The 24,459-nt window shown below is 40.8% G+C and overlaps 1 protein-coding gene and 1 pseudogene across 8 annotated transcripts in view; one reads left to right on the forward strand and one right to left on the reverse strand.

Moving 5' to 3' along the window:
- CLYBL (citramalyl-CoA lyase) overlaps positions 1–24,459 on the reverse strand; it is a 269,270-nt gene that overhangs the window by 141,086 nt on the left and 103,725 nt on the right. The window lies entirely within an intron of this gene.
- On the forward strand, positions 23,735–24,163 carry LOC147584646 (small nuclear ribonucleoprotein G pseudogene; annotated as a pseudogene).

A 24,459-nucleotide genomic window follows, 5' to 3' on the forward strand; every position in this document is an offset into this window, starting at 1 on the left:
ACAAAATGATTATCAACATCCAACAACAGTTCATTCAAACACAGAATTGCCCTCATTTTCCACACAGATATTTTAGCAACTTAAGTGAGTGCAAAAGCTTACAACAGAAAAATGCAAAAGTAGTGCCTCAAAGCTTAACTTTATATTAAGTACTGATGTGCAAAGCAGCAGAATGGAACCAATTGTGTTTGCATCTCTAAAAGCACCAAACTTTTAAAAACCTGTCATTTAAAAAAATCTGCCTACCTTGCCTTTCCAACTATAATGATCACAGTATTATACTGTATACACTCAAATGGTTTTGTGTTGTGAGTGAAGTATTTTCTGTAAGTTAAATTTTTTTTTTTGTTAGTGTTTATTTATTTTTGACAGAGAGAGAGAGAGAGAGAGAGAGAGAGAGAGAGACAGACAGACAGACAGGGTGAGAGCGGGAGGGGGGCAGAGCGAGAGGGAGATACACAATCGGAAGCAGGATCCAGGCTCTGAGCTGTCAGCACAGAGCCCAACGCAGGGCTCGAACCCACGAACTGTGAGATCACGACCTGAGCCAAAGTCAGATGCTTAACCGACTGAGCCACCCAGGTGCCCTCCATTTTTTAAAAATTATTTTTAACGTTTTCTGTAAGTTTAAACCTATTTATTTTTATTCGGTGTTCAGTCTTCGAGTGAACCTACCTACCTCAATGGGTAGGAATCAAGGGTCTGAAATCCCCTCCAGCTGCCATATTCTTATCACCCTTACCTTCTAGGTAACACACTCCCCGTGGGACTGAGATGAGCGAGTAGATAACAGAAGTGTCCTGAAGCTTATTTGAACATGAATCCCTGTCTCTGTACCTCCACCACCAAACTTCTCAGATAATCTATTTCAAAATCAGGCATAGGTGCTTCTTTGCCACAACTGTGCTATTCAAGATAAGCTACCTAAAGGCAGGGTGCTAAAAAAAAAACAAAACAACAACAACTTTATTTTTGATCCACCAAAGCATCGATTTCACGTCCTATAGTTTTTTTTCACTAGCTTTTGGATTAAGATAGGTAGGTACTCGCCTGGGTGGCTCCGTCGGTTAAGCATTTGACTTTGGCTCAGGTCATGATCTTGCAGTTTGTGAGTTTGAGCCCCGTATCGGGCTCTGTGCTGACAGCTCAGAGCCTGGAGCCTGCTTCAGATTCTGTGTGTGTGTGTGTGTGTGTGTGTGTGTGTGTGTGTGTGTGTGTGCGCGCGCGCGCCCCTCCCCCACTCATGCTCTGTCTCTGTCAAAAATAAACATTAAAAATAAATAAATAAAAAATATTTAAAAGAAAAGAAAAGATAGGCAGGTACTTTCTCTTAGGGGAAGAAAGTGTAAACTTTTAACAGGGGACATGTTAGGAATACCCAAAACTGAACTAAGCCAAAGGGAGAAAAACAAATTCACTGAAAATGAATTTCTGGCAAAGTCTGTACTGTCATCCGTCCCTTATAATAATTTTTAACACAATTCCCACTGACAGGTGCCTTTATCAATATATTTTTTTTCTTCTTGAGTCTCAGGTCTCAGCATTGCTCCCTTGTCCCTGCGGCTCCCCTGGAACTCCCCAGGGACGATGCCCACCACAACTGGGTCCTTCAGTTCCTGCCATTGATCCAGCTGTGTGCATGCTGACTAAATGCTGCCAGGTCAAGCTGGAGAGCAGGACTTGAAAATTCAGTGCTAATTACTGTGATTACAATCTGTGTGTCAAGCAGCCAAAGCCTCTGGGAAGTGTCCACAGGCAACCTGTCTCTGAATCAAAAATCTCAGTTTGAGAGATGAAGAATCTATACACACCGACTTTCCAGCTTGTGAAGTCATAATATGGGCATCAAGTTGTTCGTGATACCTTCTCTGGAAGCATATGAACTAAGGCAGCCCCAACATTTAGAATGTACAAGACAATGAGGGAAATGATCAAACAGAATCCATGCAGCCCCCCAACTAACAAATACCAGGGCCACGTGATACCATGCTGAGATGGCAATTCTCTGGAGATGACTTGAGACCCTCTGAACCCAACCAGGGAGTGAATGGGCACTTACAGAAACATGCTCCTATATAGACATCATCACTCTGCAAATAGCAGGGGCAAATTTATCATGAGAACTTCAAACCCCTTAGTATCCATGTGAGCTGTGTATTTACCACAGCACTCCCAAATGTAGATATACTGCAATCAGAAAAAGTGATTTCACAAAAGCATCTTATAGGACATTTAAAAAATCAAAAAAATATTGATGCAAGGGAATGCTTAAGAGATCATTTTGTTTTCCTGGGCTCACAAACATTTCTTAAAATAAGTTTGAGTCGTTTGAGAACAGGTTGAAGGGGGCAAGCAAGCTGCATTTCTAGCTATTTGGGAAGGCATCTAGTTTTGCTCTGGAGTGCACAGCTCATTTCCCTTTCTTCACAGACTATGTGCAGATATGCTTGTTTTTGTCCAAGTTACACAAATACAGTTCTTCCCAGGGCACAGTGTTTAGAACAGAATTAATCCTTTGAGTTATCATGTAAAATCCTACGGGAATTTCTATACTTGCTGTGACATGACAACATTAAGTTTCCAGACACTGCCAAAAAGTTGTGATTTCACATCTAAACCATCACAGGACTCTTCTGTGGCTGTTGAATACCACATAGGCTTTCTATGTGCCCATAACAAGGATTCTGGAGGAAGAGAAGCTCTTCAGGGGGGACACACTGGCCAATGTAGTCCCAGGGCAGCAGGCAAAACCTGACCTGTCATTTTGACCTGACCAGAATTGGCCAACACATGTCAAACATCACAGAGCCTTTATGAAAATATGACCTCAAATATTTTTCTTTCCTCCTCTTTTTCAAGTATTCAGTTCACAAAGTGTGTCTATGTGTTTATTTGAAAATGAAACCACTTTTATTTTATTCTTTTTTATTTTTTTGAGGGGGGGGAAGGGCAGAGTGAAAGGAAGAGGCAGAGGAAGAGGCAGAGAGAGAACCTTAAGCAGGCTCCACACTCAGTGCAGAACCTGACCGGGAGCTCCATCTTACAACCGTGAGATCATGACCTGAGCTGAAATCAAGAGTCAGACGCCCAACTGACTGAGCCACCCAGACACCCTTGAAATTACTTTTAAAAGCCTCAGTTGTTTTGTATCAAGAACCCTAGGGGGCCTGGGAGGCTCAGCTGGTTAAGTGTCTGACTCTTGATCTCAGCTCAGGTCATGATCTCAAGGTTCATGGGATTGATCCCTGCATCAGCTCTGCGCTGACAGCACAGATCCTGCTTGGGATTCTCTCTCTCCCTCCTTCTCTGCTCCTCACCTGTTCTCGCTCTCTAAAAATAAATAAATTTTAAAAAGAACCCTAAAAAAAGAAGGTAATAATTTCAGTATGAACCTAGGCTATAAAATACCTTTGATTACTTATTTAAGGTTATTTGCTGATTACTCAACATAAATAAAGCTTTAAAAAAATACAAGTGATCATATGTTGAAGATACTGGTAACTTCAGATGGTAATTTTTCTCTTTTTAAGAATTAAATGAAATCATAGTGTTTAGTTTGGCAAAACAAACCATTACTAAAGTTTTTAAAAGGCCTGATGTATTCTCTTGTGTACTTTCTTAGTTTTCATAGACTTCTGCTAACGGCACAATGAGTATCACAGCTGAGTGTCCAACTAGAAGAGAATGCAGAGTAGGACAATGACAGATGTGCTGGTGGTACATTTCCCACACCCATCGCAGGTGCTGGCCCCCACTCCCTTCTTTTCACAAGACTTTACCAAGCTCCTTTCAAGTGCTTCTGACACTCAAAGTGAGCAATCCAGTAAGTCAAAACTTTTGAATACCTAAGTTTTCTTTTTTTTTGTTGTTTTTGTTTTTTCCATGTACAATGAGAGAGTCGACAAATCTTCATCTTTCTGAATCGGAGTCTTTGGAACTGTTCAGCTGGCAACAAGAACTCAGCCCTTCGGTTCATGAATACTGCCACAGTTTATCAGCATCTAGCACAAGTCCTTGCATGTGGCCACACTCACGTTTGTTAACTGACTTCATTACCAACTTCCTTCCTTGTAAATTACAGGGACCATCGAAGTCATTATCATTGGGTTTCTCCACGGCCAAGAAACCCTTACATTTGTTCCATTTTGCAGATGAATTCTTCTAAGAACTGTCTGTGCTATATACTATGCAATAGCCACAATCTGTCCCCTGCAGGCTGAAAAACAGCTTACTCTCTACAAGACCAGCAAATAGCAAATACACCAAAAATATGCTCTGGTCAATACAAATAAGGACAATGAAGACTGTCCCAGAAATAATTTCAATCAATTTTATACAATTGATCTCTTCTTTCAAGGGGCCCTTAATTTACTCAATCCCTGATTGAGTTGTTACATGAATCATGAAGGCTTAACTACGAAGATAAAGACAGATATTTCAATCAGGGACTACCCATGATGGTTTAATTAAAGAATTTTTGCATCTCACTTACAGAATATCGCTCCTTAAGTACGGCATGGCATTTATTTAAAATGTCCCAGAGGCAATTAAGCCCTTGATTAACAATAAAATTTTCTTCCTTAACTTCATTCTCAATTACCATGCAGCTCATTTCTCATTGCCTGGAATTTCAGCACATGGTACTCAATGGATTTAACTCACATGTAATTCCACGTAATCCATCAAAAACAGTTACAAGACTTGAAGTCCACGGGAACTAGCCCTCCCTTAAAGTTGGAGGTTGTACTTGTGGTACAGTTTGCCTCACTTTTCACCTGCAACTTGCAGCTCAACTAAGTCCAGAGCTGTGTGTGATGGCTCTACTCTGAGTTATGAGAGGAACAAGGGGACAATAACCAGGACATATTCCTAACTCTGAAAGTTCAGTTTTTCTTGAGCTCCAAGGAGGAAATATAGTGATAAATAATATACTTGTCCATATGATTCCTCTGTTCTATGCTTTGAGGAGAAACAAATGGTCATGATTCCCCAGACCTGCCATCTCTGAGCTGCTCTCTCATTTCCCTGCAAAGCAGGTGAGTGATAAGGAAATCAGAGCAGTTAAGGGATTGGGCTCCGGAATCCAGCAGGCCTGGTTCTGGTGGCACCTAAAGCATGCTACTTAGCCTCCCTAAATCTCAGGTTTATTATGAGTTCAATATAATAGGATCGCTGTGAGAAATCAATGAAATGATGCAGGTAACACCTGATAAAATGCTTCACATGCAGAAAATCCAATCAATAATAGCTACTATTATTAAAGAGGAGACACTTCCCCCTCCTCTTCTCTAACCTCTGTGAGTTATACATGTGGGTCTAAAACAGACTGTCACCTAGGACACTTCACAGGTGTGCTGTTCATGTACACATGTGCTCACGTGCGCGCACACATACACGCACACAGTGATTGGCACTCTGCCACGTCTGGGAAACACACCTACCAAGGGGATGGGAGCCCACATCCAGGCTAAGAGTCTAAGAGTCAGCAGTGCAGAAAATAGAAACATTAGGTTATATCTTCTCTTCTGATGCCCTCCAGGTCTCCAGAACTTAATAGCTGGACAAACTAGATATCAATTGTGGCTTCTCTGTGAATTTTTAATCAGCTCTAAAATAATGCTTCATGATTATCTACACACATTAATCTCATCTGAAAAGAAGAAAATCAAGGCAGAGCCTGGGTGGCTTAGTCAGTTAAGTGTCTGACTTCGGCTCAGGTCATGATCTCAGGGTTTGTGAGTTCGAGCCCCATGTCAGACTCTCTGTTCTCAGTGCAGAGTGTGCTTTGGATCCTCTGTCTCCTCTCTCTGCCCCTCCCCTGCTCATGCTCTCACTCTCAAAATAAATAAGTAAACATTAAAAAAATTTTTTTAAAGGAAAATCAGAAGGATTTTTCCATTCATTTTCTCTTAATGTTAGACAAATTTTTCTTTCATTAGTTCCACAAATAGATATCAGACACCTAAGTCAAACCCTGGGGATGTTAATGAGGAGAGAATCAGCCATCTGGGAAGCTGAGGTCCAGCTAGGGAGACAGACCCAAAACAGGAGTCTCTAAAGCAAACAGAGGCCAGAAGCCCAGGAGTGGGAGGGGACATTCACAGAAGGTTTCTCAGAGGTGGGGACAACCTCGGAAGGGGGAGGACAAACTCCTGGAGGCAAAAAGTGCATCGTGGGTGCAGGAGAATGAGGAAGAGCACAGGGGAACTCATTGACTTCATCTCAATTATCACCAGTGATTTTCTTTCTTTGCAAATGCTATGCCCAGCTCTGTCATACATTGCCTTTATGCACATAGGGGTTCCCAGACATAAACACTAGCTATGTGAAACACCAAGCCGGTATCCTTTTTCCAATCATGTAGTCTGTCACAGACAGGGAGCAAAACAGTGACAACCCAATATCCTAAAATTTTCTGAACCAGAAAAGCTCCTCTTTTTGCTCTTTGATAAGGTTTATTTATGCTTTAAAATTATCTTAGAAATACACAGGACTTCAGCTCTTGATTTTGGCTTGGGTCATGAGCTCACGGTTGGTGGGATGGAGCCCTGGGTCAGGCTCTGAACTGACAACATGGGGCCTGCTTGGGATTCTCTCTCCCCCCCTCTCTCTCTGTGCCCCTCCCCCTCTCTCAAAATGAATAATTTAAAAAAATTTTTTAATGTTTATTTTTGAGAGAAAGAGAGAGAGAGAGAGAGAGAGAGAGCAGAGGAGGGGCAGAGAGACAGGGAGACACAGAATCTGAAGCGGGCTCCAGGCTCTGAGCCGTCAGCACAGAGCCTGATGCGGGGCTTGAACCCATAAGCTGTGAGATCACGGATGCATAACTGACTGAGCCACCCAAGCGACCCTTGAATAAATAAACGTTTCAAAAAAATCTACAAAAGAAATACATAGGCCTTAAGTAATAATTCTATTTTAAACAAGTATCTCCCACAAAATCATGTTGAAAGAGATTATATTTTGTATTGCCTGAAGCTTAGCAGCAGCATTATTTAGGTACCTACCAGTGTACAGGCGACAGTGTATCTGTACATAGATTCAAAATGTTAAAACACAAAGTATCAGTACTCATTCTAAGGCAAACAAACTTAAGTTCTCAATGGTAGACTCTGTTCTTTTTAACATCTACTGATTCCTTAATTTACTTTTGTCACTTAATTCCCTCAACTGTATGAAATAGATACTATTATTGCCAGTTATTTTATATAAGGAAACACAGATGTATTTTATTCAGTGACTTTACATTTTCAAAGAGGCAGCTGCTGGCAATATTATGCTGCACTTCACAACTGACACCAGTTTTCTCAGGACACTGCACAAGCCAAAGCATAGTAACTCATATCCATATTGATCAGAAAAGCTTCACTATTAAAACAGAAAATCAAAACAAGATTCAAACAAGGAATGATAGCAAGAATGCCTTTTCCCCTCTTCAAAATTGTCTCTATAATGGACAGTCTAAAACAGGGCTCACCAAACGTCTGAAAGGGACAGATAGTAACTATTTCAGATTGTGAGCTGGGAGACAAATGCTGGGATATTATACAGGGACTTATATACATCAAGAGAAACACAATTTTCCACACCTTTTTTTACTGATGGAATTCAAAATAAAATTGAGTACAACTTTTTGGTAATACAGTTCTAATGGAGAGAAGAATGGCATTCTTTTTTTTTTTTTTTTTGGTGGGGGGATTAGCATTTTGCTTAATTGGAGTTACAGGTAATGTTCCCTATCATCAAATCACACATCTGGAAAAATTATTAGTTCAAAGGCTGTATAAAAATAAGTGGTTAGTAGAATTTAGCCTTTGGACCCTTGGTTTAGAATATTTATTTAAGAGTTTAGCCACAAACTTTGACACCCTGGAGACCCAGAGTCACAGACATAGGACATACCTCACAGAGAAGTGCTGTCATCACAATCATGGCAACAGGGAAAAATGGTTAAGACTCAGGTCCTGAGCTCTAAACTACAGGCCAGTATACCAGCCCTGGTTATTGTTCAGGGACATCAACAAATAGCTTTCCAGGGCTCCCCACTACCCTCCCATGGGACTCTTGTGTTTTTACATTACTTGTTAACTTGGGGGCAGGGCGGTTGAAGTAGCTGCCACACCAACTAGTTTGTGTGACACTAAAGAAAAGTCAATTTAGTGCAAATTACAAAAAAGTACATTATATTCACTTCTATTCATGGCATTTTTAAAAAATCTCTATTCCTCTCACTTTTTATTCCCCCTATCCTGATGCTAATAAATTGCTTTTTTGGTAAAGTTTTAACAGATCAGTTTCGTGTTCCTAAGTATATCCAGCATTTCATCCTCCTTTTCAATACAAAACCCAGAAACTGAGTCTTTTGTGGACTCTCTGCTCTTTGTGTCATCATAGGGTAGAGGTGGGGGGGGGGGGTAGAGGGGAGAGGGGTGAAGAGGGAGGTTATTGGCTCACAAAAGTCCAGACAGAATTTGATTACAAAAATGCAGAGCAGGGGAGCAGGGCGGAAGAAATGAATCAGAAATCCCACAAACAGAGGAGGGTTATTTTTCTTTTAAAAGATTAAGGATTGTAGGTTTTCATGCTTACTCAGATGGAACAAGAAAAGATTTTAACTTCTTTGCTTCATTCAGTTTGGCTCTGAACAAAACAAAAGTTGAGCACATTCAAAACATCCATTATAATTTTCTTCTTCCCTTTAAGATGGTGAGGCAACATCTGGTGAAAGATTTGGGGGTTACATTCCACTCAATAATAATCGCAGGGAAGAAAAGTCGAAAGCTCACCAAAAACGGAAAGGGGGACGGAACTTGTATGGTTTTTCCTCGCCTTTCATGTGTACAGACATTCTAGGTAAAGCTTCCTTGCCATTGTGAATTAAATTCTAGTTCTGGCATCAAAGCAGGACACACTGATTCTAGTTGTTTATAACGAATAAGGAAATGCACACAGCTATTTTATAGAAACGTCCAAAGATGCATGAGCAGTTTCTTTTGAGGGAAGGAACCATATTTTCCAAATTAGTCCAAGTCGTAGTTGAGGGGTTGACACCCATTTATCTACATCTATAACGAATTGGTGCTCCTGATGACTACTAATGCTTTCAGGAAGTAGTTAAACACCACTATGTTGTAATACTGGTAATACAGAAGATAAAAAGCAAGGGGAATAGGCAAATGAGGAATGGGAGGAAGTTAAGGCAGTAATTTGGACAATAAAGTGAAAAGAGTTTCAATCATAACAGGGGTTCAGTTCAGTCTGAGCAGTCCCCCATCCTTACATGGACAACTCTGATGATTTCTCTGGTAGAGTCGGCTCCCCAGTAATTAAAATTTCTTATAGATTTCTCTTCTCTGAGCATTCCTACTGCGTATTACACATCACTGGGATTACAAAATCTTAAAAACTAATCCAAAGCTCTGATCACAATGATAAGGCAGAACAGAAGGTAATATTTGAGTGGGGAAAATAGAGACAAAGAGCTGATTTTAAGAGCCATGATTTTAGGGGGTTGTGATTTTAGGAAGCATTCTTTTTGCTGACCCTGGCACTGTACCTAGCATATAATAGATGCTAATTAAATATATAAATAAGGAAATTAATGCATGCAAAAACCAAGTACCTTAAATTAGCTTTATATAAATGTCCCCTCCTTAATCACGTGATAGTGATAATAATTATCTGTAAAGATTTGACAAATTAGAAGAGCAAGTAGAATTACATTATTTACCTACTAACTAATGTGCATACGTTAATCATTCAAATAGAAAACAGTGATATATGTAGAGAGACAGAGACAGAGAGACAGAGAGTCAGGAAATTTCTTTTTCTTTAAAAATTTCATTTTTATTTTTTTAAGTTTTTAAAAAATATTTATTTATTTCTGAGAGAGTGAGAGACCGAGCATGAGTGGGGTAGGGGCAGAGAGGGGGGGAGAGAGAGAGAGAGAGACAGATACAGAATCTGAAGCAGGCTCCAGGCTCCGAGCTGTCAGCACAGAGCTCGATGCGGGGCCCAAACCCACAAACTGTGAGATCATGACCTAAGCTGAAGTCGGACGCCCAACCAACTGAGCCACCCAGGCACTCCAAAGATTTCATTTTTAAGTAATCTCTACACCCAATGCGGGGCTTGAACTGAAAACCCCAAGATCAAGAGTGGCATACTCCAATGACTGAGCCAGCCAGGGGCCCCATAGTCAGGAAATTTCTAAGGAAGTCGTTGTATTTTTAAATATCTGTGGGTGAAATATATAGTTGTCCTGTTGATAGGTAGGGTGAAAGTAATGAAAGCTTTTTATTATAGCACTATATTTTCATATTTTAACTCTATTTTAAGCTCTCAGGATATTTATAGCAGCTAAAGTTTATGGAGATGTTCCCAGTGATCATGAACCAGCTACAGGTTTTATTTAAAACTCACTTAAAATAGCAAAATGACAAAACAGTGACTCATTATCATAATCCTCCCGTGGATATAGCTTAAGAGACACGGGAACTGATTTCTCTCTGAAAAGAGAAAAAAAGAAGAAAACACCTTTAAAATGCTGCTATATAATGCTGAAATCCTTAAAACAATGTGGTCTGAACGATGCAAGAGTCCTTACATAACATTATTGCATACAGAGAAAAGGAGGGAGGGATGGAGGGAGGAAGGAAGGCAGGCAGTAGGAGGGGGAGAGAGAGATAAAAAAGAGGAAGAAAGAGAGACAGAAAGAAAGAAAACAATGAAATATCCTCAAGAAAAATGAAGCCCCAGCAGAATATACTGCAAAAATCCATAGCCTCTGGTACCATTCATGCAAGTATACCCACAGTTCTTATGTTTAAGAATATATGTCATCCCAATAGCCTCCAATGGAGAAGCAAGTAAGTGACAGTTCGCACTAAAAAACTGAAGTACTGGTTCCTGAAAAGCTAAAGCAATGTGAAACCATGTTGGTGGGGAGTTTGTTATTCAGTTTACTTCTTAGCTAGAAAACAAAGAAGTGAGACATGCCAGCACAGACCTTTTCTGTGTCAGGAGATTTCTAGGCTCCCTTCTCCCTGTGCCCTCTCCATCACCCGGTGCTGTCACGGTCCATTTGCCTCACACTCTACACAAAAAGCATGTGCACTAGCACTCTCCTGCTAGCACTCCCCCAGCCCACAACCTCTGTCTTCTCACACTTCTGAAACCAGTGTATGGCTTCTCCATCATCCATCACAACCTCATCAATAGCAAATGTTCCTGTTCTTCTGGTGGAATCATCAGTAAGTATTATTTCAATGCTTTGAGGTATTCTCTTATTTAAAAACATTTTTTAAGTTTATTTATTTATTTCGAGAGACACAGAGAGTGCAAGCAGGGAGGAGCAGAGGAAGAGGAGTACAGAGGATCCGAAGAAGGCTCTGTGCTGACAGCAGAGAGCCCAACAAGGGGCCTCAAACTCATGAACCGTGAGATCATGACCTGAGCCGAAGTCAGATGCTCCACCTACTGAGCCACCCAGGCACCCCTCTCCTATTGTTTTTTTTTTTTTATTTTTTTTTTATTTTTTATTTTTTATTTTTTATTTTTAAATTTTTTTTTTTTCAACATTTATTTATTTTTGGACAGAGAGAGACAGAGCATGAACGGGGGAGGGGCAGAGAGAGAGGGAGACACAGAATCGGAAACAGGCTCCAGGCTCCGAGCCATCAGCCCAGAGCCTGACGCGGGGCTCGAACTCCCGGACCGCGAGATCGTGACCTGGCTGAAGTCGGACGCCTAACCGACTGCGCCACCCAGGCGCCCCTCTCCTATTGTTTTTTTAAAGCAAGCTAGACATTTATTCTGCTGCTAGGCTTTTATTTAATTAAAGTCATCCTCAACTTTTAAAGCAGGCTTTGCCAGCCCTATTTTGACTATACTAATCCATACAACTTTTTCATCCGTGTTAATTTTTTAATGCAGTGCAACCTGCCAATATCTGGCCTATATTAACAAAGCACAGCACAGCCACGTCCCTCCTCCCTGAACACCTCCCAGAGAAGCTTGCTCTGGGGCTCCTGGGGGCTCACCTCTCAGGCTGGTGCAGTGCAGGGAAGGTTGTGGTCTTTCACATGGGGACTGCAGGCTGTGGCCTCTGCACCTTGGCTTCCCTACAGAATCATCTTGGGTTGCTTTGCTGCTCCCTCAGCTCTGAGGCCATGTGTGGCCAGCCTGCCCTGCAAGCCACTGCTCAGAGGCTGCCCTGTCCCCAGTGTCACCCTATCTCCAAGTGAGTAGAGAACCACTTGCCTCTCCTCTTGGACCTAACAGCACTTGTCCTGAGGAAAGACAGAAGGTCAAGAGCTTCAAGTGGCAATCCTCAATCCTCACTGACAAAGAGACCGATGCAGCCAAGTGCTTTCTGCCCAGGCTTTGCTGGCACTGGGGCTTCCCCCATAGGGCCCATTTGCTGTGCCTCCTGCCTGCCACCAGGCCTGCCACACTGTCCTTGCACTTGCAGGCCTGGTATGGACCAGTTCTACCACATCTGCTAGTCAAATTTCAACAGATACAGAATGCAATACAATAAAGCAGGAATGTGATACCTTCACTGCCGACTAAGAGGTCAGTGTCCTGAGCACCTCAGTGCGGTTACTTGAGGTCCACAGCTATGGTGACAAGCCCCTGGAAAGATGGGGCCCAACAGCACTCCAGCTCCTGCCCACCCTCCAGACAGAGGCTGGTCTTGCAACAACACTAACAATAGTAACAAAGCACTGATTGGGGTGGGAGGTGGGGTGCAGTGGAATTAGGAGTCAGGACAGTCATAAATGCCAGGTGCTCCAGTACAAGTGGTTAAGGATGCAGTGCTCCTCTTTCTCCTTTTTCCTAAACTTTATTAACAGAAGAAAATCACACTTTGCTAACTGACAGAGAAAGAGAAAGAATCGTCAATGACTCTGGAGTGTCTCACCAGTGGGCCAATGTCCACCTGCACTTTCTTCGGTTCCCTCTGGAGAGGAGGGGTGGGGTGGGGTGGTGATGTACTTTCTGATTTCTCTTTTCCATCCTCCCATTTATGTACATTGCCAGAACTCATCAAACTCTGAGGATATTCAGTGCCAAACAGAGCCATGTATCCAAAGCACACATCTCACTGACTTGAAACTGTGCCTCAGAGAAACACAACAATTACCACCAAACACCACTCCCTTAAGTCTTTTCCTTAAGTAGAATTCGTATTCAAGTAGATGGCTGAAAAAGGAGTCCGATCTAAGAGGCCACCTGGCACCTGGGTGGCTCAGTCAGTTAAGCATCCGACTTCGGCTCAGGTCATGATCTTACGGTCTTTGGTCCTTGAGTTCGAGCCCCTCATCAGGCTCTGTGCTGACAGCTCGGGGCCTGGAGCCTGCTTCAGATTCTATGTCTCCCTCTCTCTCTGCCCCTCCCCCACTTGCACTCTGTCTCTCTTGCTCTCAAAAAAAATAAACAAAAAAAAAAATAAAAAAAATTTTTTTTTAATTTAAAAGGCCATTTAAAGATAGGTTTAGTAACTGACCTACGTGGAGGACCTGTGGCTAAGGTCACATAGACATTATCCTCACAGAAATGGCTGAGCGCATTTGCTGGTTGCCCACAATGTGTGCGGCACACAAGACACCTTCTCCCAGCACAAACCATTATTTCCAGTGCTACTTGTCCTCCAACTTAGTATGAGCAAGAACATTTAATAGAGCCTTTCATCCTGATCTGCAAGAAGACAAGTAAACGGTCCTTGCCATTACGCTTTTCCCTAGCTCTAACAGCAAGTCCCCACAGAACTCCCAGAACAGAATTATGCAGAAAATTTTCAGCATTCCAAAGCAGGAGCAACACCTGTGTTAGATATCTCAAAAAAACCTGCTATTTTTATTTATTTTTTTAAGTTTGTTTTTTAGAAAGAGAGAGACAGAGCACGAGCACAGGGTAGGGGAAGAGAGAGAAGAAGAGAGAGAGAATCCCAAGCAGGCTCTGCACTGTCAGCATGGAACCTGATGCAGGGCTCAAACTCACGAACTGTGAAATCATGACCTGAGCCAAAGTCAGACACTTAACCGACTGAGCCACAGGAGCCCCCCTCCTTTTTTTTTTTTTTAAGTCTATTTATTTATTTTTGAGACACACAGAGAGAGTACTATGTTTAAGTATTGAGAAGGACCCAATTTATACTGAATGGATTTTGAGGAATTCTCATTATAAAACACATTAAAAGTAGCATAATGGGATCTGTATGACTAATATAACCTCTGTAATTAATTAATACTAATATATCCTCTGTAAATAAAGGCAAAGGTGTCATTTCCTATGATATCTATTCTAAGGTAAACAGGACAATTTTCTTCAGCCAGCAATTATTACAAATCGGCTATGGGAGAGAGAACTAGGTATATGTTTAAAGCCGGATCTCTTACTTAACCTATGTTTCAAAGGAAATCACTTGTTTGCTTGGTGGCCTACTTTTGCGCCTTACTGGATGCCATATCTGACCATAAGGAGGTTTGGGGAGGCTGAAATGTGCTTATGTTCATTCCTTTTTTCCACTTGGTTTCAGAAGGTGAGGTGTCCAGAGGATCACAGTCCTCTGATTTTATGAGAAGACCTTGTCTGCTCTCTGAGACCTTTATCTGAAAAAAGAATCAGCAACCCTGGATTTTTGTTGAGAAAGGCCATGACCTCGTTCTTCTCAGCAATCATCATGCTGATTTTGTGTAAAAAAGCAACATTTGGAGTATTTCCACTGTAGGAACTACTAAAAATGTCTGCAATTATGGGGGCGCCTGGGTGACTCAGCTGGTTGAGCGTCCGACTTTGGCTCAGGTCATGATCTCATGGTTCATGGGTTTGAGTCCCGTGTCAGGCTCTGTGCTGACAGCTCAGAGCCTGGAGTCTGCTTCAGATCCTGTGTCTCCCTCTCTCTCTACCCCTCCCCTGCTTGTGCTCTCTCTCTCAAAAACAAATAAACATTAAAAAAAATTTTTTTTAATGTCTGAGATTATGTTTCCTATAAGCAAATGAAGCAGGCAATCCCTGGACCTAAAAAGTCTTCGAGGTATTTTTCACAGTAGTGAGGTTCTGAATACACATCTTCACACCCTTTTTGGTGGCACAGAGAAAGTGTGACCAGGTAACTTCCCTGGCCTTCAGCATGCAGGATGGGAATCAGAATGTAAATACTTGATGCCCTGTAGATACCGATTTCTTAGAACAAGGGAGTGGGGGGAGGGTCATTCACGGAGGACTCACTGTGTTGGCTCCCTTCACCACAATCATAGAACTTGATTCTCATACCAAGCCCTGAGTTGAGGGCTCTTCCCTTTCAGGTGAGGAAAAGTCAGTGAAAGCCTTTATCCTTCTCATGACACTACTCTGCCTCCATAGCTCTCTCCAGTTTCAAATATGAAAAAAAAAAAAAAAATCGATCAATCATGCAACTTCAGTTAGCATTCCAAAAACTATGGTCAGGCTCAAGTAATCTATTCACAGACATGCTTCACAAAGAACATGTTCACTCTCACAGTTAAAGCTGATTATCAAAAACTAGCATACTTAGAGGTTTCCCCTATTTATAATAATCATTATAAATACAAGTTAAAAACCAATTACATCGACAATGACAACAATAGTGCTATAATTCTATGAGCCTGGCATAAGGTAGGAATTTAATAAATCATTTGAATGAATGAATTCATCTTTGGGTCTTTAATCTGGAAATACACCAAAACAGAATCTATGAGAAATCTAACATCTTATTCATTTTACACTAATAATTAAAAAAACCCTTACGACTGGCTATTAAATCTTTAGCAGGACAGTAATAATTATCATGAGACATACTTTAAAATTCACTCTAAAATCCTGCTTTAACTTGTTGCCTTAACATAAATATATCTGATGCATAAATTCACGAAAACCAACGTAACTACCTCACTTTCAACAGAAAAACAAATGCTTCAACTGTTAAAGAAGGGATTCTATCTATCCATACCTAAAACTATCTTAAGTGAGGAGTATTAACCTGTTGCCTTCATGCGCATGTGCAGTGGCTGAATTAACTGAACAGAAAGGAGCAGCCCGAAGAACTGATTTAGTGCATCCAGTGAGTAAACCGCAAACAGAAAGGGATTTACACACCATCACAATGCCCCCTGGGAGCTGTTCTGGTCCATCAGAACCCAAATCCAACTTTTCAGTGACACCTAAAAGTACAGATACCTAACAGACCTTGCATTGCTGACAAAGTAAACATTATATACCCTTTCAAAATCAGCTTATAAAATACAACAGGGATGTGATTGAGTTTTTAAAAACTAAGTGCTTGAAATATACCCTAACTTGCTTCTAGGTCTAAACAACCAGAAGACTTGACATTTGACACTAGGTTTCTACAGCATGGTGCTAAAATGACCCTTCATATCTCTGAGGGCCTCTCGACAAACAAAGCTGGTAAATAAAAGAAAACAAATGACAATAGAATCCAATTTCCTACCTGATCCTGACCATCCGGGGGCCAATCTGCAACTCCCCCGCTGCAGCCTCAGTGAAAGCACACATTGCCAGCACTCACTTGTCCCTTTCTTGCTTTTGTTTCCTTTGAGAGCCATCCCTGAAACTTACCCAAGCTGAGAGGCAGATCCAGTACCTTTAAAAAAGTTAGCCATGATAAATCACCATCTTCCTTACTGCTGAGTCTTTCCTTCTTTCGCACCAAGATTTCTTTCCACCAACCTGAGAGCAGAAACTTCCCTACGCTAAGATCTCAGATAATGGTCATGTTTAAAGACCAGCCCTGCTTGTCAAAGATTAGACAGCTGTCTGTAGCATACACTCCTCTTCACCATCACCAAGTAGGCCCGATAAATGCTAATACTCAGCATGACGCATCCAGAACTTTAAGCCCCAGTGATAGCTAAGCAGAAAGTATCACAAATTTACTGAAATTATCTGTGGCACAAAAGAAAGGAGAAGGAATTAATCAAAGTCTCTCTCTTAATGCAATGCTTGATTGAACTACCCCAATCCCTTTTTAAATAGGATACTGGTGGCAAGTGACCCTGACTGCATGCCCTAGTGAGATACACAAGGAACACTTGTTCCATTTTTTTCTTTTATGACCTCATTAAGGAGGATTTTGAAGATTGTTCCTGAATATGAGAACAAAGTGTCTTAAGACATCTCTGGCTTTTTATGTCTTTAGCCTTTTACTGCTGGGATGGCCTCTTGGTCTGTGTCTATAACTAGGTACACTCATGCTCACACTTACCTCCCCACCCAAAACAACAATCAAGCAAGGTGATCTGGGCGAAAATAGTCAAAGCCGCACACCTCTAAATGCAGAGACGTGCTACTTTCTCACACTGGAAAGTTTTGCCAAGACCAAGTTAGGATCCACTCTCTTTCTCCCTCCTCTCTGAGTTGTAGCTGCCATTAATTAGCTCTGGCGGCTGTTTCAAGGCTCTTATCGAGGGAGGGTGCAGACTGCCAAATCTGCTAGTGTGAAAATACTCCACCGCCAGGAACATTTTTCTGTTTGTTGATTCCACGCTTCAATCTAATATGGAAGATTATATTTTACTATCAGAAACAAACAGATTTATAACTGAAGACATTAAAGGCAAACAGGCAAAAAGCAAGCCAAGGACTGAGCCTAAATGTAGTATTTTTATTGACTTCTTAGAAACCAAATAACCTGGCATATTAGTGTGTGCATTCTGCAACAGACATTCAGCCCCATTGTACTACTTAGAAGAGAATAAAAAGAAACCCTACTGTTTGAAACCCAGCGGAACATCCCCACAACAGGGCACAACTGTTCCCTCATGCATGAATGGGAAGGAGATGAAAGAAAAGATGGACTTCTGAGGTACAGCAAAAAACAAAGACAACAAAAGTGCTGATCATGAGGGAATGACACAAGGCATTGCAGCAAAAAGGATGAGAGAAAGGAGCTTAGACAATGGTGAGGACAGCTAAGTGACACGTAGGAGAATTGAAAAATCTACAGAAGTGTCTTTTCTCTCCACCCTTGATGAAAAACAATTAAATGTTGGTACATCTGTCATAAAAAAAAAAGATCACTGAAACCTGTTACCATCATTACGTGCGGCAAACTTAACTACCCAAACTGTAACTCTCCAATTAAACATTGCCACCTCTGTCTCTGAAAGGAAAAGTTTTCATTTCTGTGACACTTTATAATAGGTGAATACGCTGTAACAAGTTATAAAGCCTGAGGGGTGCTTAAATGCGTGAACACATGTATGGGGACATGGATATGAAGGTTTAAAACACTCTAATGTAAAAGATGGGCTTAAGGAAATGTGTGTATCAACTCAGCTTTTGTTTACAAAATATTTTCCTCTTGACTCACATTATAATTATAGAGATATTTGCTCTAAATTTTGATTGGCTTTCAACTAGTAGCAGCTGGAAACATTGTGGCTTTAAGTTTCTTTGCTCTCAAACCGCACTGCCAAGAAGATATTGTTTGTAAACACTTAATACGAATGAAGGAAGTTCATGATTTAAGGCTACTCTTAAGCGAATGCAGTCATTTATATGTGATGGGAATAATTACCTTTTGATGTTTCTGTTTTTCTTAAACAGAGGTACACCTGTCCACACTTCACTAATGTTGAGCCCTGCTAATGAAGTGTTCAGTGAGAAAATCCCATCAACCAAATATATTAAAAAACCATGCAAAATCCCCACTAGATGTTTATTGCTCCGGAAGTCCACTGGCCTGGGAAAGTCACACTGTTTTAAAGTGAGCTCCTGAATGTTATTCCTTGCTTGATAACATGCAGCCCCTGACAAAACCCAAAAAAGCAGTTATTGACTCTGTCAGAATGCCTGATTAATGGATAAACGCTGTAATTGATTAGCAGAGAAGTGTGAATTAAAACAGGGCACGGCATCAATAACCAGCTTCTAACAAAGGTGGCTGACATAAGATGGAAAACAAGACCCCACAGCTATATCTCATCAAAGGCACGCTTTTCTTAAAAACAGTGGAGAGAAGGAGAACTAAACAGGCCCAGTGTCCTGTTCTCTGCAATTCTTCAATCTCTTCTCTTGGTAATCATGTATGGAGCCATCGGCAAACGGTACCAGCACTCACTCCTCAGTCCACTTCTGTCCGCCTTTGGATATCAAGTACTGGAAGTCAGTTAAATGTTCCATTATTCCAGGACTACAGTGAAAGCACATAAGAAGTCCTGTTCTCTTTGCATTTTGTTTACTGGGAACTCTCTTTACTTATATCCTCATAGAAAAGCAAATTCTGCTTGTTCCAGTGCCCCTGGAGAGACAGGAGGTGTTATTCACTGGCACATTGCTTCCAGCTGCTTCTGGAGGTGAAAAATTCATTCATTCATTCACTGAGTCATTTGTTCAGTCAGTCAGTCAGTCAGTCAGTCAGTCAGTCAGTCATCCAGCATCTGCTATGGACTAGTTACTCTTCTGGGCTGAGGAGAACAAAGATGAATAGGTTTATGGCAGCCTAAGTTGATGCAGACCCCACTCCTTAAAATATACAGAAGCACTGGATAATATAAAGCAAAAAAAAAAAAAAAAAGTTTTTGAAGGTTAAGTGAGATTGAAAGAAAAAGGAAAGGGAAATCTCTAAGTGCTAAAACAGCAGGAATTCCAGAGTTGGACCTCCTCGAGCTGATGCTGAATCCACAGAGGGATAGGGTCCTGGAACAAGGGCTAGGGGCTGGAGTATCAACACCCAGCTGGGACAGAAGACACCAACTTGGGCTTGTGCAAGGTGAGGGACCCTTAAACAGCTATCTAATCCGTGAACAAGGAACTAGAAGAACTCTGCCCACCAAAGAAATGGCAAAGTAGCCTGTGTGGGCACTGTGAAAATAAACAAAGCTTTTTGTAGGAGTCCTCTAAACCGTGAACCTAGGCTAAGAGCAAGTGCAGGCATTAAGTTAATACCACCTGGATGGGTTGGAAGTTACAAACAGAGAAATTACAATTAACTTGAGTTCAAGACCCTGAAACAACGGAGTCTTGGTTTGTAGAAGAAAAATGCAAAGTAGTGCTGCAGAAATGTATCCACAATTCAGGGCACTTGGACTCCCAAAGTCAAAAATAATCCCTGCTGAAGAGGGGCTTACAATAAAGAGTCCCAATCATGTGAAGAAATAAACCAGCAGGTGGGACAGTGAGCAAGTACAATGTAAGGGTGAACAGGTACCTGGGAACTAGAAATAAATGAAAACCTAAGAAGGAGTCTGAAGTATACATTTGAAGTTATTAACATGACCCAAGAAGGAATAGTAAGCATTAAAAAAAAAAGGACAGTATTAAAAATTAAAATTAATTTGAAAGAGAATCAAATAGCATTTTAAAAAATGTTTATTTATTGAGAGAGAACAAGAGAGAAAGTGTAAGCGGGGGAGGGACAGAGAGAGGGGGAGAGAGAAAATCCCAAGCAGGCTCTGTGTTGTCAGTGCAAGCCCCAAAATGGGGCTTAATCTCACAAACAGTAAGATCATGCATGACCTGAGCTGAAATCAAGAGTTGGACGCTTAACTGAGCCACCCAGGCACCCCCAAATAGCATTTTTAAGAAGAAAAAAATATAATTATGGAACTAAGTAAAACAGTAGATTAGCTGACAAAAGAATTACTAAACTATAGGATGGACGAAAGGAAACCATACAGAACACGGCACAGACAGTAGGTGACAGAAGTCATGAAGATAGGAAACAAAAAGGGCAAAATGAGACATTACAATAAATGTCTAAGAACAGAAAGAATGAAGATTCATGACTATACATTTTCAGAAGTGAAAGCAATATTTAAGTTCTCAGATTGAAGAAGCACATTCATGAGCTGGATAAATAAACACAGATCAACACCTACACATATGGCAGTGAGCCTACAAAACACCTCATTAAGAAACACAACAACAAACCAAAAACAAAAACCCAGAAAAAATAATTACTCATGAAGAAAGAAAAATTTTGCTGTTCCCCAGTAGCAAAATAAACCCCCAAATAATGGAACAATGTTTTCCAAGTATTGAAGGAAATAACATTTAGTCTTGAATTTATTAAGTTATTCAAAATTGGGGCAAAATAAATACATTTTCTAGACAAAGGCTGAAAGAAGTTACTACTCTCATACTTTTACTGAAGTGACCAAAGGTATATTTCATAATACAAGAGACTGAATCCTGAAGAAGGTAGTGGGATCCAAGAAACAACGATGAGCCGAGAGGTTGCAAACAGTTAACTATATCTAAAAGAGCCCTCACTATAGGGGCACCTGGGTGGCTCAATCAGTTAAGCATCTGACCTTGGCTCAGGTCATGATCTCACTGTTTGTGAGTTCAAGCCCTATGTTGGGCTCTGTGCTGACAGCTTGGAGCCTTCTTCAGATTCTGTGTCTCCCCGCTCCCTGCTTATGCTTGTGCTCACTTGTGCTTTGTCTCTCTCAAAAATAAAAACCATTAAAAAAAAATTTTTTAAAGGGCCTTTACTATAAAAAGAACAGCAGCAGCAATAATAATGTCCTCTCATTTTAAACAAAGGACTTAAAAAACAAGACAATTAGCAGGCTCTGACTAGACAGAGGACATGAAAGACTAGGAGACTATATCAGGGCTAAAATACATCAGAGCACTTTGTTCAGAAGGATATTAGAGATTTATCAGTTAACTTTAGACTTTGTTAAATCAAATATACACATTAGGGGTGCCTGAGTGGCTCAGCTGTTTAAACGTCCGACTTTGGCTGGGGTCGTGATCTCGTGGTTTGTGGGTTCGAGCCCTGCATCCGGCTCTGTGCTGACAGCTGGGAGCCTGGAGCCTGCTTTGGATTCTGTGTGTGTGTATGTGTGTGTCTCTCTCTCTTTCCCTCCCCTGCTCATGTTCTGTCTCTCTCTCTCAGGTGAATAAATGTAAAAAAAAAAAAAAAAAAGTATATACATACATATATATTTTTTACATTAAAAAAAATTTTTTTTTAATGTTTATTCACTATTGAGAGACAGAGAGAGACAGAGTGTGAGCAGGGGAGGGGCAGAGAGAGACGGAGACACAGAATCCGAAGAAGGCTCCAGGCTCTGAGCTGTCAGCACAGAGCCCAATGTGGGGCCGAACTCACAAACCATGAGATCATGACCCGAGCCTAAGTGAGATGCTTAACCGACTGAGCCAACCAGGCACCCCCCCCCCAAAAAAAAAATATATATATATTTTAAAATATATACGTACACATTAAAATTATAAAAGTAATCACCAAAAGAAAAAACCAGAATATACAACTTGAAAATCAATATAAAGAAACAAAAAAACAAAAATTGAAGGAATAAAGCTTAGTAAATCCAATTAAAAGCAGGAAATGAAGGAAAACAGACCCAACAGAAGGTACATAAAAATAGTAAAAGAGGGCGCCTGGCGGGATCAGTCAGTGGAGCACGCGACTCTTGATTTCAGGGTCATGAGTTCAAAGTCCCATGGTGGGTTTGGAGTCTACTTCTAATAAAAATAAATAAATAAATAAAATATTTGAAAAAAATAAAAGACAAAAATTTAGTAAGAACAGAGAGTGTTTGAAGAGGAAATTAATAAGCACTAATGAATATACAAATATTTCTTCACTCAATAATTAGAGAATACACATTCTTTTAAAGTACACATGGAACATTTACAAAATGTGATGACTTACAAGCCCAGAAAAGAAGTATCAGGAAATACTAGCCAATCTTGTACAAACTGAATTCTCTCACCACAGTACAACGAAGTCTGAAGTCAGTAATTCCAAAAACTCAAACACATACTTTTAAATAATCCATGAATCAGAAAAATTATAATTAAAGGGAAATATTTAAAATTTAGTAAAAATGAAACATTACATACCTAAGCCTGTAAAACACACCTAAGGTAGTTCTTAGGGGGAAATTTACAAGCTTAAATGAATGTATTAAAAAAGAAAGAGTAGGGGCGCCTGGGTGGCGCAGTCGGTTAAGCGTCTGACTTCAGCCAGGTCACGATCTCGCGGTCTGTGAGTTTGAGCCCCGCGTCGGGCTCTGGGCTGATGGCTCAGAGCCTGGAGCCTGTTTCCGATTCTGTGTCTCCCTCTCTCTCTGCCCCTCCCCCGTTCATGCTCTGTCTCTCTCTGTCCCAAAAATAAATAAACGTTAAAATAAATAAATAAATAAATAAATAAATAAGAGTAGGGGCGCCTGGGTGGCTCAATCGGTTAAGCGTCCACTTCAGCTCAGGTCATGATCTCACAGTTCGTGGGTTCGAGACCCACGTCGGGCTCTTTGCTGACCACTCAGAGCCTGGAGCCTGTTTCAGATGCTGTGTCTCCTTCTCTCTCTGCCCCTCCCCTGTTCGTGCTCTCTGTCTCAAGAATAAATAAACATTAAAAAAGAAAGAAAGGAAGGAAGGAAGGAAGGAAGGAAGGAAGGAAGGAAGGAAGGAAGGAAGGAAGGAAGAAAGAAAGAAAGAAAGAAAGAAAGAAAGAAAGAAAGAAAGAAAGAAAGGGGATGCCTGGGTGGCTCAGTCATTTAAGCATCCAACTCTTGATCTCAGCTCAGGTCATGATCTCACAGTTCGTGAGATTGAGCCTCACAGAGGGCTCTGCACTGACAGCACAGAGCCTGCTTGGGATTTTTGTCTTTCTCTCTCTCTGCCCCTCCACCAATCGTGTGTGTGCGCTCATGCTCTCTCTCCTTCTCTCAGAATAAACTTAAAAAAAAGAGAGAGAATAGGGGCCCATTGTAGCAGTGTGAAGGACGCCACAAATTCCATTTGGAGGTGCCTCTGAGTTTGTGGAGTAGACACCATGAGAAAAAGTCACCCACCCAAGTTGAAAAAATTTATAGACAAGAAATTATCGTTGAAATTAAATGGTGGCAAACATGTCCAGGAAACACTGTGGGAGTTCAATCCCTTTATGAATCTTGTGATAGATGAATGTGTGGAGATGGCAACTAGTGGGCAACAGAACAATACCAGAATGGTGATAATTCGAAGAAATACTATCATCATGTTAGAAACCTTGGCCTTGGAATGGAGTATAAACAATAGCTGTGTTCACCAGAAGAAATCAACTGTTTCCACGTGTCCCCTCTGCATGGCACCTGTTTTACTACAATATAAAAATCAGATCATGTGCATTTTCATACTGAACTTCTTTGTTAAATAAACTTTTGTAAATAGTCAAAATAAATAAAAAAGAAAGAGTAAAATATTAATGAGTTAGCTTTTCTACTCAGGAATTTTTTTTTTTTTAAAGAGCAAAAGACTTAATTCAAAGAAAGTAGACAGGATAATAAAAATATGAGTGAAAATTAATCAAAGATCACCAACATAAAATACTGATACTTTGAAAAGATAAAATAAACAAAACTCTGTCAGATCAAAATAAAGACGGCACAAGGGTGCCTAGGGGAGCTCAGTTGGTTAAGCATCTGACTCTTGGTTTTGCCTCAGGTCCTGATC

The sequence above is a fragment of the Puma concolor genome, chromosome A1 (genome assembly GCF_028749965.1).
Source record: "Puma concolor isolate L17-30 chromosome A1, mPumCon1.1.hap2, whole genome shotgun sequence".
Taxonomy (NCBI): Eukaryota; Metazoa; Chordata; class Mammalia; order Carnivora; family Felidae; genus Puma; species Puma concolor.